This window comes from Physella acuta, unplaced genomic scaffold (genome assembly GCF_028476545.2).
Source record: "Physella acuta isolate Inbredline_101_S28 unplaced genomic scaffold, ASM2847654v3 ptg000210l, whole genome shotgun sequence".
In the NCBI taxonomy this organism is placed as follows: Eukaryota; Metazoa; Mollusca; class Gastropoda; family Physidae; genus Physella; species Physella acuta.
Genome location: NW_026731729.1, coordinates 185,295 through 201,096, shown reverse-complemented (window position 1 = coordinate 201,096; position 15,802 = coordinate 185,295). Strand labels below are relative to the sequence as shown.

The window sequence follows — 15,802 nt, the reverse complement described above, 5'->3', positions numbered from 1 at the left end:
TCTTCTCCCACCTTTGATAAAGTGACAACCCTATTTGTTACCCTCATTTGTGATTAATGGACAACCCTTATTAAACCGAATAAACCCTAAGTCAACATTATTTCCCCAACTCATCGCCATGACGTGATATTAATTATGATAATTATAATGATTATCATCCCTCCCGACTTTCTGCCAATCAGATCGATTGCTAACCGTTAGCGCTGTTTGGGCGGAAGTGGAAGCAGGCGAGGCCCCCGCATCATGGAGCGCCTGCGCATCTGGCCGTGCTAGCAGTATAAAATAATAGGTTTGTCCGAGGCGGGGGCTATTGCACAAACATCCCCGGGTCAGGCAGGACAGGACTGTGATTGATAGGTAGGGAACATCGTCAGGACCGACCCACAGCGCCACCACACCCTTACACAAGTCAGACAAGTCAACTCTAAGCCCGAGTTTAGAACGGAAGGGAAATTTAGACGAACATTTGTGGCACTTTTTGCAACTTTCTTCAAGGACTAGTACAGTTATACTGACATCTCAATTTATACTTTAGTAGAATCATTCTGACAACCCATATTATACTTTAGAAGAGTCATACTGACAACTATACTTGCTTTATAAGGAAACCGCTTTATAAAAGAACAAAACTGACTGATACCCAGAAGCAATTCTTCGTGGAAGTGTTTCCGTCATCTTTAGCTGCGCAAATGTAAGTCATTTTTTTTTGTTCGGCAAATGTAATTCATTTTCTTGTTTTTAACTCGGCTAATTACGGTTTTAGCTCGGAAAATGTAAGTCAATTTCCTGTTTTTAGCTCGGCAAATGTAAACGATTTTTTTTCTTGTTATTTTTTCCCTCATCCAATGAAAGTAATTTTTTTTCTCAACGAACAAAAGTCGAGTTTTCATGTTAATCTCAGCAAACGTTAGTCGATTTTTATTTTATTTAGCTCGCGAAAAGTAAAACATTTAATTATTTTTTTCTGCGCCCTCCCCCCCCCCCCCCCCCCTCTCCCAAACATACAAACATAGCAAGCAATAAATACTTTTCATGGCGTGGTGTTTAAACTAGGACTTAAGGTTGTGAATATTTTTGTTTTGCCGTTTTAAAGTTTTTTTTTTCATTCATAACGATACTTTGAAGAGAAAAATTAGAATAAAACAGTTTTATTTTCTGTTGTAAAGTCACCCTCGCCGTTGTCAACCTACTGACAACTTACTGCGTTGTTAATATCCTGATAACTTTTGAGGCCGTTACATGCGCATCGCAGTTGTGTTTTCTTTGTTTTGCTTTCAAATTTCGCTTTATAAAAATAGTACATAACTTGATGTAAAATAAAATTTCAATCTTTCGTTAATCTTTTTACCTAATCAAAAACAAAACTTACATGTAATAGGTTCTGTTTTTGTTTTGTGCGGTTTTGTTTTTGTTTTTTAACTCTAGTTACGCATCCAGTGAAAAGGTTCTAAGAGACATGCCAATGTGGCAAGTCTTCTAACACAACTGTCGCGATTAAACGGATTGCCTGGCTATTTAATTCAAATAAATTTCCCTTTTTTATTTTAACTTTAACAAACATGCAATTGTGTTCTCTCATCTCAGCGTTGTCAAACTAAAACCAAAAAAAAATTTGTTACTTTTATTTTATCTCAAATAAACTATGAGAACGTTGAACCACATTGTAGTAATATTGATTTATAGTATCTTTCATTTATTGACTAAAGTACTTAATATTTAGTCCTCAGTCGTTTCTAAATTTCATTTTAAGGTACTTTAATATATATATATATATATATATATATATATATATATATATAAATATAAATATATATATATATATATATATATATATATATATATATATATATATATATATATGTATGAAGTAATTCTAGTAAGCCTACTTTGTATTTTGGTGCGTTTCGACACAAAAGTACTTTAAAAGTACTTTGAAATGAAATTCCATATTGGTGTTAATCTTCGACACTAAAGTACTGTAAAAGTACTTTGAAATGAAGCTTTCATATTGGTGTTAATCCTCGACACTAAAGTACTTTAAAAGTACTTTGAAATGAAGCTTCCAAATTGGTGTTAATCCTCGACACTAAAGTATTTTAAAAGTACTTTGAACTGAAGCTTCCATATTGGCGTTAAGCTTGCCAGCAAATCTCGATTTGTTTGAGACAAGGCCGTTGAGGCCATGACGTGACCCGCCTTCAACTGCCGTTGTCAGGGTTTATTTCCTGCTGGAGGAGAATACATTTAACCTCAATCAGTGATGTTGGAATCAGGGGCGGGGGTGGGGGACATTAACTGCAGGGGTGGGGGAGGCGATTTACTGATTGCGTCTGGTTCCGACGTTTAGCGTCAATTATTGACATTAAGTGCACGTAGACGCTAAGTTTAATTTACACGGCTTTTTAAAGCGGGTTTTTTTAATCGCGCTTAATTTTAATCGTTGCTGAGTGTTTTTGTATCTGTCTAATGTTAAATCGAATAATCTCATCAATGCTCCATGTTAACCTTAAAGCTGGATCTCATTAACAAGCTAGAGCAAAAACTGCCTGAATACGCGACTGTTAGTGCTTAGATCACATATGATGGCGACACGGAACTAATATGGTACCTAGGTAGAAATAATATAAACCCAACAGAAACTATTTCCGATACATATTTATATAGAGTGTATCGCTGATAACATAGTGTATCCACATATTTATATAGAGTGTATCGCTGAGATAATATTGAATCCACATATTTATATAGAGTGTATCGCTGATAACATATTGTATCCACATATTTATATAGAGTGTATCGCTGATAACATATTGTATCCACATATTTTTAAAGTGTATATCCCTGAAAAAAATACTTATGAAGGCATACTATTACTTTGTGTGAAGTCAGTATGTGCATAGTGTGGAGTCAGTGTGTGCATAGTGTAGAGTAAGTATGTTGAAGTCAGCATGTGCATAGTGTGGAGTCAGTGTGTGCATAGTGTAGAGTAAGTATGTTGAAGTGTGGAGTCAGCATGTGCATAGTGTGGAGTCAGTGTGTGCATAGTGTAGAGTCAGTATGTGTAAGTGTGGAGTCAGCATGTGGATAGTGTGGGCTGTTCACTAGCAGTGGATAAACCGCGATAGAGAAGGGGCGTGAGGAATGGAGAAGGGAATGGTTAAAGGAATGTCGAAAGGGATTGGGTAATGGGAATACAGTAGGGAGTGATAAGGGATGCAGGAGGGAATGCAGAAGGGAAGCTGGGAAGAAAACAGGGAAGGAGATATTGAAGACGGTATGAATAAGTGATGTGAGGGAATGACGAGGGGAGAACGGGAGTGGGTAATGATTGTGGGAGGGGGAGCAGTAAAAGTCTAAAGAGCCTACAAAACTTTTGTTTGGTTAAAATTTTTCTCTCCATGTGTGAATGTTCGACTCAGCGAACTATATCTGTAATGCAGTGGGTGCTAACGAGTGTCACAACAACAAACACACGTGTTGCCACTGTCGTTCACAAGTCTTCACGGCACCGTGTGTCACAACAACAAACACATGTGTTGCCACTGTCGTTCACAAATCTTCACAGCACCGTGTGTCACAACAACGAACACACGTGTTGCCACTGTCGTTCACAAATCTTCACAGCACCGTGTGTCACAACAACAAACACACGTGTTGCCACTGTCGTTCACAAATCTTCACGGCACCGAGTGTCACAACAACAAACACACGTGTTGCCACTGTCGTTCACAAATCTTCACAGCACCGTGTGTCACAACAACAAACACACGTGTTGCCACTGTCGTTCACAAATCTTCACGGCACCGTGACAGATATCGACTCATTTTAATTAGATTAATTAAGTTAATTGTGGCGAAGAAAAAAGCCTCCCAGATCTGAGAACGTTGACAGGGCGCATGACAGTCGGAACGGATGTTTCAACTTCCGGTGGTCGGACATTCCAGCGAACTTTCAACTATAAAGGGCGATAAGTTCAAATACTTTTCCTTACATTTTTCACCACTTAAAGAACATTAAATTGTCCGTAATATGAAAAAGATTATTCCTTATGTTTATAATTATGCTACAAGCTAAAACAAACAAGCATTAAGAGACAGTGTCATCCTCTAATCAAACATTGACAAATGACAGTGTCATAACCTACTAAACAATGACAACTGACAGTGTCAGACCTTCAATAAACAATGACAACTGACAGTGTCACACCCTCATCTTCCAAGCTCCGCTGTTATCAACCGATGGTGTCAATAAAGAAAAAAGTTCTGCCCACAGACTGAGTACTGTCTTGCCCACAGTTACGACTGGTCAAGATTTTCTAAGCTCTCTTTGATCCCGTACAGGCATTTCTAGAGTCACGTGATGTATCTTCAGTTTAACATGGCTGAGATGTCAGTGTAAAAATATGTAACATGTATGACATGCGGTTGTGTCATTAAATGTTTTTAAAGTAGTATAGCTGAAGAACACCAATGGCTGAGTTCGTGTGTAAATATAATGGACAAGATGCTAACTGTACCGTGCAACTTAAATGTCTCGCAATTGTTGTCAGTGGTTTGTATCGTGGAGATTAAATGTTTGGCAATATGTGTCATCGGTGTGTATTGTGGAACTTGTCTACAAAATTTGTAATCTGAATTATGGAACTAAAATGTCTCCCGAAATTTGTCATCGGTATTTTGAAACTTAAATGTCTCGCGATACGTGGCATCTTTTTGTAATGTGGAACTTAAATGTCTCGCGATTCTTGACAGCCGTGCAGATTTAATGCTCATGGCAGTGTGAAAATGTGGATTTTGGTGAAACGAAAACTGCTAGGATGGCGTATTGATCTTGTGTGACAAGGCCTAAGTTTGGTGTAAGTTTGATGTCTGGTTCTGTTGTAACCAAATGTAAGGGTCTTAAGGCAAGATTTGTATATTTGATGAGAAGCCTGGTTTGATAAAAGTAAATTTGTGACCGTAAGACCAATGAACTTATGGTAGAAAGGTAAAGACGCTGAAATGTCTTCAAAATTGCAGAAAACTTTTGAAATCACTTTTTGTGATCAAACAAAGACAAGAGCTCTAGTCGTAATTTCATAACATGCAGCTTCCTTTCTTATTTGATCCCTCTAGCTAAGGACCCACTAATATTTCTACCCGTATAGATAAGGATCCACTGTATTTCTACCCATCTAGCTATGGACCCACTTATATTTCTAATCGTATAGCTAAGGACCCAGTTATATTTCTACCCGTCTAGCTAAGGACCCACTTTTACTTCTACCCGTCTAGCTAAGGACCCACTTTTACTTCTACCCGTCTAGCTAAGGACCCACTTTTACTTCTACCCGTCTAGCTAAGGACCCACTTATATTTCTACCCGTCTAGCTAAGGACCCACTTTTACTTCTACCCGTCTAGCTAAGGACCAACTTATATTTCCACCCCTCTAGCTAAGGACCCTCTCTAGCACAAACTGTGTTAGCTTTTAATTTGCATGTAATGACGTCACATGTGACTGTTCACTTGTCTTGCAAATGTCAATCAAATCATTTAAAAAATTTAAAGTTTCTGGTGAGCTCAATATTTTTTTCCAAATTATTTCTTAAATTAATTAATCAAAATCTTAAACTAATTAATCAAAACACTCGTACATTTTTAAACGAGTGATTAATTTTAAGAATAATATTGCCAGTTTGAATTTTTTTATGAATCTGCCTTAGTTTTACAAGTGTTGGCTGAAGACATTTAAAAAACGGTAACGGGAATTTCAAGTCTAGTGAACGCCGTGCTAAATACTGGCCTTTATTTCCCTCGTGTTTTGTCCACGATGTGTCCGTGTTTGTCCATGTTTGTCTACGTGTTGTCCATGTTTATACACATGTTTGTACACATGTTGTACACACCGATCAACGGATGTAACCATCACCGTTTGTCCCTCACTCAACCCTATGGGGACGGGACAATGGGGCGTGGTGTGACGTAATCGTGAGATCAAAGGATGAAATCAAACAGCGATCATTGGAAAATTAGCAAACAGGTCCATTTAATTCAGTGGGACATCCATAAACTGATCCATTCTGCTTAATAGAACATCGTGAAACGAGTCCACAAGTGAGTAGACTAAACATGTATGTGGTCAAAGATTGTATTCAAACACAACTCTGTGTGTGTTTGGCTCAGGTTGTCCGAATGGACACCAACACATCCATTAGCTGACATGGCGAAACTTTACACGAAACAGATAAAACAAGTGGAGAGCTAGTCAGCCACGTCATTGCATGTCGCTTTTACCACACTCAGCCCAGCCGGCCGTGTTGTCGTACGTTAAACATTGCCGTCGTACATTTGTTTGGTACATGCTGAGTTCTGGCACAGTCCCTGGTTAAAGGGATTACTGGCACAGTCCCGCATGTTTTTGTCAACCGTTAAGATTCCGTCCGTAAAGTTACCTGTTACATCTGTAACATAACATCGTAAAACCGTTGATGTAATCTGTGAACTCAGTGATGATGTCCCCAGCCCGGTCATCAATGAGGTCATCAGTACGGTCATCAGTGCGGTCACCCTGCTGTATGATCCAGCCCTGAAGGCAGCACATCACGTGGTGCACATTACAATCAATCAAGTCTGACCTCCTATTAGTGTCTATAATTAGATTTGTATGCAGCACTCATTAGGGACCGGCCGCACCCTGTCTGACCTACAGCTGTGGGCAGTGGACCAGGTCTGATCTACAGCTGTGGGCAGTGGACCAGGTCTTACCTACAGCTGTGGGCAGTAGACCAGGTCTGACCTACAGCTGTGGACCAGGTCTGACCTACAGCTGTGGGCAGTGGACCAGGTCTGACCTACAGCTGTGGGCAGTGGACCAGGTCTGACCTACAGCTGTGGGCAGTGGACCAGGTCTGACCTACATTTGAGGGCACTAGAACAGGTCTGACCATACTTAGCTTAAACTCGGGGCGCTTATAGCTTACATAACACTAGTGCAGCTAGGGGCGTATTCAGCATCTCACAGCATACTCAGAGGCTCGCAGCATACTCAGGAGCTCGCAGCATACTCAGAAGCTCGCAGCATACTCAGAAGCTCGCAGCATACATGGCGTATTGCTAATGTTGGGTTACGTATGACAACTTTGCCTGCGAGCAATCATAACTTATGTCTCCATTTTTGTCCTGGCCATTTCAGAGTTTTTGTGTGTCTGGCACTAGGGTAATTATTGTCTTGCTGGTTCACTAAGCGACCTGTGGCTGACAGCTGGATTATGGATCAAAGTTGCATTGATACGTGGATTCTACTCGTCTTATGTAAAGTGTATTCGGACAGTCTAGTTCTCAACTCATCAGCGTTTCGCCAAGTCTAGGTATCTGATTCATGAGTTAGCCCACTAGCCCAGATCTCTTGATACAGTCACATTGATTTTTGTACAACATTTGAAAAGATATTTAAGATAGTTAAAGCGTTTTTAGAATCTCACGTGAATGGTGAAATAATTTAAATATGACACTGTTCATTATCAAGCGGAGTCACCTTCCAATCTCGTCATCTATTGTCATCAACAAATCACCAGAGTGGATCAAATATCTGATCGTTTTGTAATCCCTTACATCACTTGTACAACTCGCTTAGTTCACAATAAAATTATTGCCTCCCTTGTTTGCCGCATTGATTTTTAAACTGCTAGATCTAAGTACAACTTGTGGTAAAAGCCTTGATTTAACACCACACAACCAAGGCCTGAGGTAAATATCCAGGTGGGTTTAATTGTGGGTACACATTGTCCGGGTGGGTTTCATTGTGGGTACACATTGTCCTTATAGGTTTAATTGTAGGTACACAATGCTCAATGCAGGTAATGTTTCTCGAGTTTCCAAGTTTATTTTTTCAAGTGTTGTGTCAATTGTGTTTAGCCTATCATTCCTCGGGGAACCGAAGATTGACTGTCGTGTCAATAGACATGAAGGGAGATAATCAGGAGATCAGTGGTAGCTTGGTCACGGTCTGTCTCTCACACACCTTAAAGCTCTTGTCAACAACAGGGATTATAGGTCTGACTCGTTCTCTGACCAGTGACCGGTTATCTGACCAATGACTGGTTATCTGACCAGTGACCAGTTATCTGACCAGTGACAAGTTATCTGACCAGTGGCCGGTTATCTGACCAGTGGCTGGTTATCTGATCAGTGACAAGTTATCTGACCAGTGACTGGTTATCTGATCAGTGACAGGTTATCTGACCAGTGACAGGTTATCTGACCAGTGGCCGGTTATCTGACCAGTGACAGGTTATCTGACCAGTGGCCGGTTATCTGACCAGTGGCTGGTTATCTGATCAGTGACAAGTTATCTGACCAGTGGCCGGTTATATGACTAGTGACCAGTTATCTGACCAGTGACCAGTTATCTGATCAGTGACCGGTTATATGACTAGTGACCAGTTATCTGATCAGTATTAACCGGTTATCTGACCAGTGACCGGTTATTTGACCAGTGACAGGTTATCTGACCAGTGACGGGTTATCTGACCAGTGATTGGTTATCTGACCAGAGACCGGTTAGCTGACTAGTGACCAGTTATCTTACCAGTAACCGGTTACCTGAACAGTGACTGGTTATCTGGCCAGTGACTGGAATTATGACTCTTCTTATGTGTAGTGACTTGTGTTTGTAACAGCTGTATCATTGACCTGTGTGCTATAAATAATGCAAGCACACAAAAGCACGATTTACAACTAGATTACAGAAAGAGATGATTAGGTTCTATAGCATGGCAAGTTTCAGGTTCCTGTTGTGGCAAGTTTCAGCTTTCTGTTGTGGCAAGTTTCAGCTTTCTGTTGTGGCAAGTTTCAGCTTTCTGTGGTGGCAAGTTTCAGCTTTCTGTTGTGTCAAGTTTCAGCTTTCTGTGGTGGCAAGTTTCAGCTTTCTGTGGTGGCAAGTTTCAGCTTTCTGTTGTGGCAAGTTTAAGCTTCGTGGGGATGGCAAGTTTTGGGTTTCAGTGTGGTGAAGCATTGGATAACGTAGTTTACCTCTGTTGTTAGAATACGGTTGCACTAGCTTGTAGTTGGATTGGAAAACTTTTCACTGAATAGCGCTACAAATGGAAGTGTATTTGATTGGTTAGTTGAACCGTTTGTTTATACCGTAATTATGTTAAAAGTTTGTTGTCTGAATATTAAGACTAGTCAAAAACGTTTTTGTTTTCTCGGTCTAACAAAAGATTCCATGTTATGTTTGAGTATTGTTGTATCACCCCATGTGGTGCGTTTTAGTAACTAGGGAAGAGGAAGGGTGGTATATTGTAGAGGGGAGGGAGTTTGTTCGAATATTAACGGGAGATGGCTGGTCAGTACTACCGGTTCTGTTGTGTGCGCTGCAGTTTCTATTCTGTGCCGTGAGTTCTGTTTAGTGCCGCGAGTTTCTGTTGAGTGCCGCGAGTTCTGTTGAGTGCCGCGAGTTGCGTGCCGCGAGTTGAGTGCCGTGAGTTGAGTGCCGTGAGTTCTGTTAATGCCGCGAGTTCTGTTGAGTGCCGCGAGTTCTGTTGAGTGCCGCGAGTTGCGTGCCGCGAATTCTGTTGAGTGTCGCAAGTTCTGTTGAGTGCCGCGAGTTCTATTGAGTGCCGCGCGTTCTGTTGAGTGCCGCGAGTTCTGTTGAGTGCCGAGAGTTTTGTTGAGTGCCGCGAGTTCTGTTGAGTGTCGCGCGTTCTGTTGAGTGCCGCGAGTTCTGTTGAGTGCCGCGAGTTCTATTGAGTGCCGCGAGTTAAGTGCCGCGAGTTGAGTGCCGTGAGTTGAGTGCCGTGAGTTCTGTTAATGCCGCGAGTTCTGTTGAGTGCCGCGAGTTCTGTTGAGTGCCGCGAGTTGCGTGCCGCGAATTCTGTTGAGTGTCGCAAGTTCTGTTGAGTGCCGCGAGTTCTATTGAGTGCCGCGCGTTCTGTTGAGTGCCGCGAGTTCTGTTGAGTGCCGAGAGTTTTGTTGAGTGCCGCGAGTTCTGTTGAGTGTCGCGCGTTCTGTTGAGTGCCGCGAGTTCTGTTGAGTGCCGCGAGTTCTATTGAGTGCCGCGAGTTAAGTGCCGCAAGTTGAGTGCTGTGAGTTCTGTTGAGTGCCGCGAGTTGAGTGCCGTGAGTTGAGTGCCGCGAGTTCTGTTGAGTGCCGTGAGTTCTATTGAGTGCCGCCAGTTGAGTGCCGCGAGTTGAGTGCCGCGAGTTGAGTGCCGCGAGTTCTGTTGAGTGCCGTGAGTTCTATTGAGTGCCGCGAGTTGAGTGCCGCGAGTTGAGTTCCGCGAGTTGAATGCCGTCAGTTTTGTTGAGTGCCGTGAGTAGAGTGCTGCAGGTTCCAACGCTCAGCACACTAAACACGTGTTCCTGCTACATTAGTAAACAACGTGGTGCTACTCAAACAATTCTGGCAATGTGTCTGAGAAGCGACATCACGTGATCACGTAAAAAACGCCATCTTGACATTTTTTTAAAATCCTTCAATCGTTTTGTGAACCAGCGTAAAAATATTTTCGATGAAAACTTGTGTAACCAGCATGTGCTCCAGATTTTAGTTTTTCTAGGTTGAGAACATTAGCACCTTGCGTTCATTAGGTCCTGGTGCCGTGAGACGCTGGTGGTTGGGTTAGAGTGTCAGACGCTGGTGGTTGGGTTAGAGTGTCAGACGCTGGTGGTTGGGTTAGAGTGTCAGACGCTGGTGGTTGGGTTAGAGTGTCAGACGCTGGTGGTTGGGTTAGAGTGTCAGACGCTGGTGGTTGGGTTAGAGTGTCAGACGCTGGTGGTTGGGTTAGAGTGTCAGACGCTGGTGGTTGGGTTAGAGTGTCAGACGCTGGTGGTTGGGTTAGAGTGTCAGACGCTGGTGGTTGGGTTAGAGTGTCAGACGCTGGTGGTTGGGTTAGAGTGTCAGACGCTGGTGGTTGGGTTAGAGTGTCAGACGCTGGTGGTTGGGTTAGAGTGTAGTCGTCAGACGCGAATCTTTTGAGCTCCATTGCAAGCGACGATTACACAAAGTGGGGGTCATGTCGTCTCACGGCTCCACCGGGGTTGTGTTAGGGGTCAAGATTCGGTAGAGACCGGTGGGGTGGGGGCCTGCCTCCCCGAAGAGATGCCTGGAAGAAACTCTGCTAGTAGGGTTGGGGGGGGGGGTGGTAATTGTTCAGAATTGTGTGACACTTTGCTACGTCAGGAAGGCAGAAGGTTCCAGAAATGTGACACTGTATAAAGTTTAGCAGATGAAAGTTTTTAGTAAAAGATGCTGATTTTTGTAACAGTTGTCGTTGGATTGTCGTTGTGATGTCGTTTAGAAGCTTGCATCAATCGGTTACTATATGTCGTAGTATCTTGTCTGATCTAATTATAACAACAAAGTCTTAAGAGATAAATTACTTAAGAACTATTTGAAAAATAAAACTGCCTAACCGCATTGTACACGCTGTGTTTGCCGTTCATTAAGCCCTTGAAACAATTGACGCTCTTTGAAAAAAAAATTTAATTACTAGACCAGTATTGGAAAAAGATGTGGGATCAGGCCTGTAATTGTTAGACAAAAATCTCCAAGAGAATGACGAGCTATGTTAATATAATACGCAATAAACAAAATAGTTTTAAAAACTACGACCAGGTAATAATTGATAGGGTCAAGTAAATTATGTCATTAAATCAAGTTAGAGAACTTTGGAAATGTTGAAACTAGAAAGTTTCATCTGTGTGTATAAGCTAAATCCAATTGGATTGCACAGAGCGCTTTTATATCAACCTAGTTTCTGTAATCTTCCCTCATTGTTTATAGTATCAATCCTAAAAGTATATTTATTTTAAGAAGAAAAATATTTTGTCGAATAAATAGCAAAGAGGTATTTTATAAAATATATTAAAATTGAAAGATGAAACTAACTACTCCACAGAACTGTATTAAAGAGTGCCACGTATTTCCCCTAAATATTCTACAGAACTGTATTAAAGAGTGCCACGTATTTCCCCTAAATATTCTACAGAACTGTATTAAAGAGTGCCACGTATTTCCCCTAAATATTCTACAGAACTGTATTAAAGAATATCACTTATTTCCCCTACTTTTGAAATTAAGGGTTAAGGTCAGTCTTTTTAATGACCACGGGGCCTCGGCTGATTGTTACATCACTGGCGATCATAACGAATTAGGTCGACCTTCCCGATCACCCCCCCCCCCCCTGAACCCCAACACGTGTACAGTATGATGGCGTAGGTGTAAATTACACTGTAATGACATACATTCGCATCTAGGCGCGACACCACGGGATAAACCATTGAAAAAACAAGGACTGACCCAAGACGATGGTATCTGCCCACAGCGCTCAAACTCTAATTGGAAACCAGTTGGACAAACAGCCTGTGTCAACACTACCAAACGCGAGGTGTCTAGGCTACTTTGCGCGCTGCTCAGCGGTCATAAAGGGAAACGATCCAGGCGACATTAGCGCGCTACGCTTTTCCCGCGAACGACCAATTTATCTCGATATTCTTTATCAGCTATCAATAAATTGTCGTAAAATGGAGCACTTTATGGCGGCAGGTTGTAGTTTGCTCTAACCGTTAAAATAAAAAATGGCCGGCGCATTTTTTTTTTTGTTGCTGGTATTTTTGTAGTTATTTTTAGCCCGAGGTTGAGTATTTTATGGCTCTAAGAAAACAAACGAAAATGACCGCGTAATTAAATGAAATATGCACGCCATTAAAAATTTGCTTGAAGTATTTAGTCCTGCTAACAATTTCTTTCATTTAATGTGTGTGTTTCTAAATCCTAATAACAAAAGAATTACTAATTTCAGTTTTAGAAATCAAAATGTTTTTTAAGTTCACTGAAGTAAAAACTTAATATAATTTAATTAATTTTTTTAGCAATTGTACAGCTGTTCGTCGCCATAGAAATATTTTTAACATCGTTTGTATGAAACGTTTCTGCTATAACTAACAACTTTAAAAAATGTAAAGCTTTTTAAAGCTTATTTTACTTTCTGTTGTTTTTTTTTTTTTTTCGTAAATAAGTATAAGGGTAGTATATTCATTATGCCAAAAAATTGGAATCGAAATCTTAACGGTTTACGCCTTCCTGGGTCGGAAATGCCCAAATTTGTAATCTAGTATACCTGTTTATATTATTTACGTTGACCGATTTCCGATAAGCGGAAATTATACTTTCCTATTGTCCTGTTTCAGAATTCTCATATAGCAACATATTCTAAAAACATTTCGCCTCCATGTGTTCTCTCGAAAATGTACTTGCCAATTCTATAATCCCCCCCCCCCCCCCTCTCCCTGACTTTTAGATAAAAAAATATAAGAGAAAGTGTGAGGTTGACATTCATTTTTTTTTCTATTAAATAACGATATAAGATGAAGTAAAAAAATTTAAAGACCCAACTATCGCAGTGTTCATGTAAGTCTCCCCTACAGGGGACATCACTCTGCTATTCCCGACTGGATAACTCAGTGGATTTATTTGTTACAACAAAACTCGACGTCTCAGTCCCACTTAGTTACAACCTGCGACTTAATGCGAACGTGTCATCTTCAAAGCGTGTGATTGTTTGTGTCTAGGTAAATCAATCAACCAATGTTAGCCCAGTGTCAAGTCTGGACGGAGGAGATACTTTGATCTACTTCTCCAAAAGACCTGATTAATTATGCTCAATCACTCCAGTGTTGATGTAATATTTTAAAATTAAACCTAATTAGCAATTTTTGTAATTAAACTTATTAACAGTTTTTGTAATTAAAGCGTGTGGCACTCAGGGTTAAAGTAAAATGTGTTTCGTTATGTGCGTGTGTGTATGTGCGTGTGTGTATGTGCGTGGGTTTGTGGGTGTGTGCGGTTGTAGCTCGGATTTTCTACTGCTCACGTTAATCACGCAGCTCCACCCCCCCCCCCCCACTCACACACACCCCTGTAGAGTGACAGGCAGTTTGACAGGTAGACTGGCAGTGAAGATCCTGGTGTGTCTTGACCCCTTGACCCCCCTGATCCTGCCACTTTTCCAACAAATTAAATGACCTGTGTCGTCAGAGTTGTGACGCGCCAAAAATTAAAACCGCCACAAATTGTCGGGAAATAAAATACTCACTCAATGACGCCACGTCAACAACAAATTCTCAAATTTCTTAAATAAAGTTTATATTTTAATTATGGCTGGCAATAAAACTGTAATTCCCTTTAGACTAGCCAATCTATAGTTAGATAAAGTAGAGTGCTTCTGTTTCCCTAACCACTTTTAAGAATAAAATAAAATACTTAAAAAAAACTTTTTAAAAAACCACGTTTTTCTTGTGGACTAAAAAGTAGAAAATAAATTTTCATACATTTGATGACAAAAAACGTGGGTACGTTCACCATCAAATTTTCCGACCCATCTGCCCGACCCACGTTTTTTGTCATCAAATGTATGAAAATTTATTTTCTACTTTTTAGTCCACAAGAAAAACGTGGTTTTTTAAAAAGTTTTTTTAAGTATTTTATTTTCTCCTTTTTAGTCCGTTGCTACACATGAAAAACGTGGTTTTTAAAAAAGTTTTTTATATACTTTATTTTCTACTTCATCTAATGACTTGATTAAGTATGACTTGACTAAGTGTTTATAAATACACGGACTAAAAATCTTGAGCGACCAGGATTCGAATCTGGGTTGTCGCGGCCACAACGCGAAGTACTAACCGCTATACGATCACGGCCAGCGCGCTCACATCGATTTGGGCCGAAGTAACTGTGTCAATAGGCCTCCAGTCTTGTCGGTATCTTTAGAAATCATGTCCTCAATTTTAGGGTCCTTGGGGCGTAATTAAATTAAGCTAATTACGGTCTCTAATTGCTAGTTTTTATGATTGCATCTGAAATTGTTAGGCGAAAGTAGCCTGCATGCCAAATTTCAGATCTCTAGAGCAATCAGAAGTGGGCTAATTTTCGATGTCAATTTTAACAACAAACATCCAAACAAACAAACAAACGCGAAGCTAAGTTAAAAAAAACGTGTTAACAACACCAGCACTGTGAATGTGGTTGATAATACGTTATGTAAAGTACAGAAAATTAGAGTAGTTTCAACAAGATTTCCTAGGCAAAGATGGAGTTTGTAAATAATGTACTTGCTGTTCCTAAATAAAAAGAACCACATTTGAAAATTCCAAGATACACGTAAAAACATCAAGGAATATTTTTTATTCACATATTACAATCTATGTTTTCAATTTTTTGTAATGTTTTTTGTGTGTAGATGTAAATTTTTTAAAAGGTGTTACATTCATTTTTAAGAATATTTTTATAGGGAAAATTTCGTGTGTCGAGTATACTTGCATGGGGCTGAAACCACATATTCGAATCCATAGTCTGGACGATACTGTCAGATGTAGTACTTATCGTAATGCTTTCGTATCGTTGAGGCGATTTCTTTGTCTCTAGAGCAGAGGTGGGCAGCTTGCCAAGAGCCGTTTAAGGGCAGGTTAACCCCCCCCCCCCCCCCCCCCAAAAAAAATTACATATTTAAGTCAGAAATGTCGATTTTTCAAAATCTATTGTTTCTAAAATTATATTCAATTCGGAACATTTTTGTATAATTATTTTGCCCAATTACGTATTGCCTTTATAATTTCTTTAATTAATGAGAAAAATGACGTAATTAACCTATATTAAGCAGCATTTGGCAACATAAAAAATAAAAACTAACTAAAAGAGATGTTCTTATTGCTGAGTAAGAGAGTGCAGATGCAGCTTATGTAACTGGGAGGTTTTAAAAATGTTTTTTTTTTTTATAGTTTTTGCTTTTTTTAGTTTCCAAATTTAGTATATTTTTCACTATTT

At 40.2% G+C, this 15,802-nt stretch overlaps 1 protein-coding gene across 1 annotated transcript in view; it reads left to right on the top strand.

The window, feature by feature from the left end:
* The first annotated feature begins 250 nt into the window (after positions 1-250).
* LOC131937447 (FMRFamide neuropeptides) overlaps positions 251-15,802 on the top strand; it is a 32,034-nt gene continuing 16,482 nt past the window's right edge. The window contains exon 1 of the mRNA XM_059294893.1: positions 251-691. The gene's annotated coding sequence lies outside the window, so the exon portion shown is untranslated. The remainder of the gene's footprint in view (positions 692-15,802) is intronic.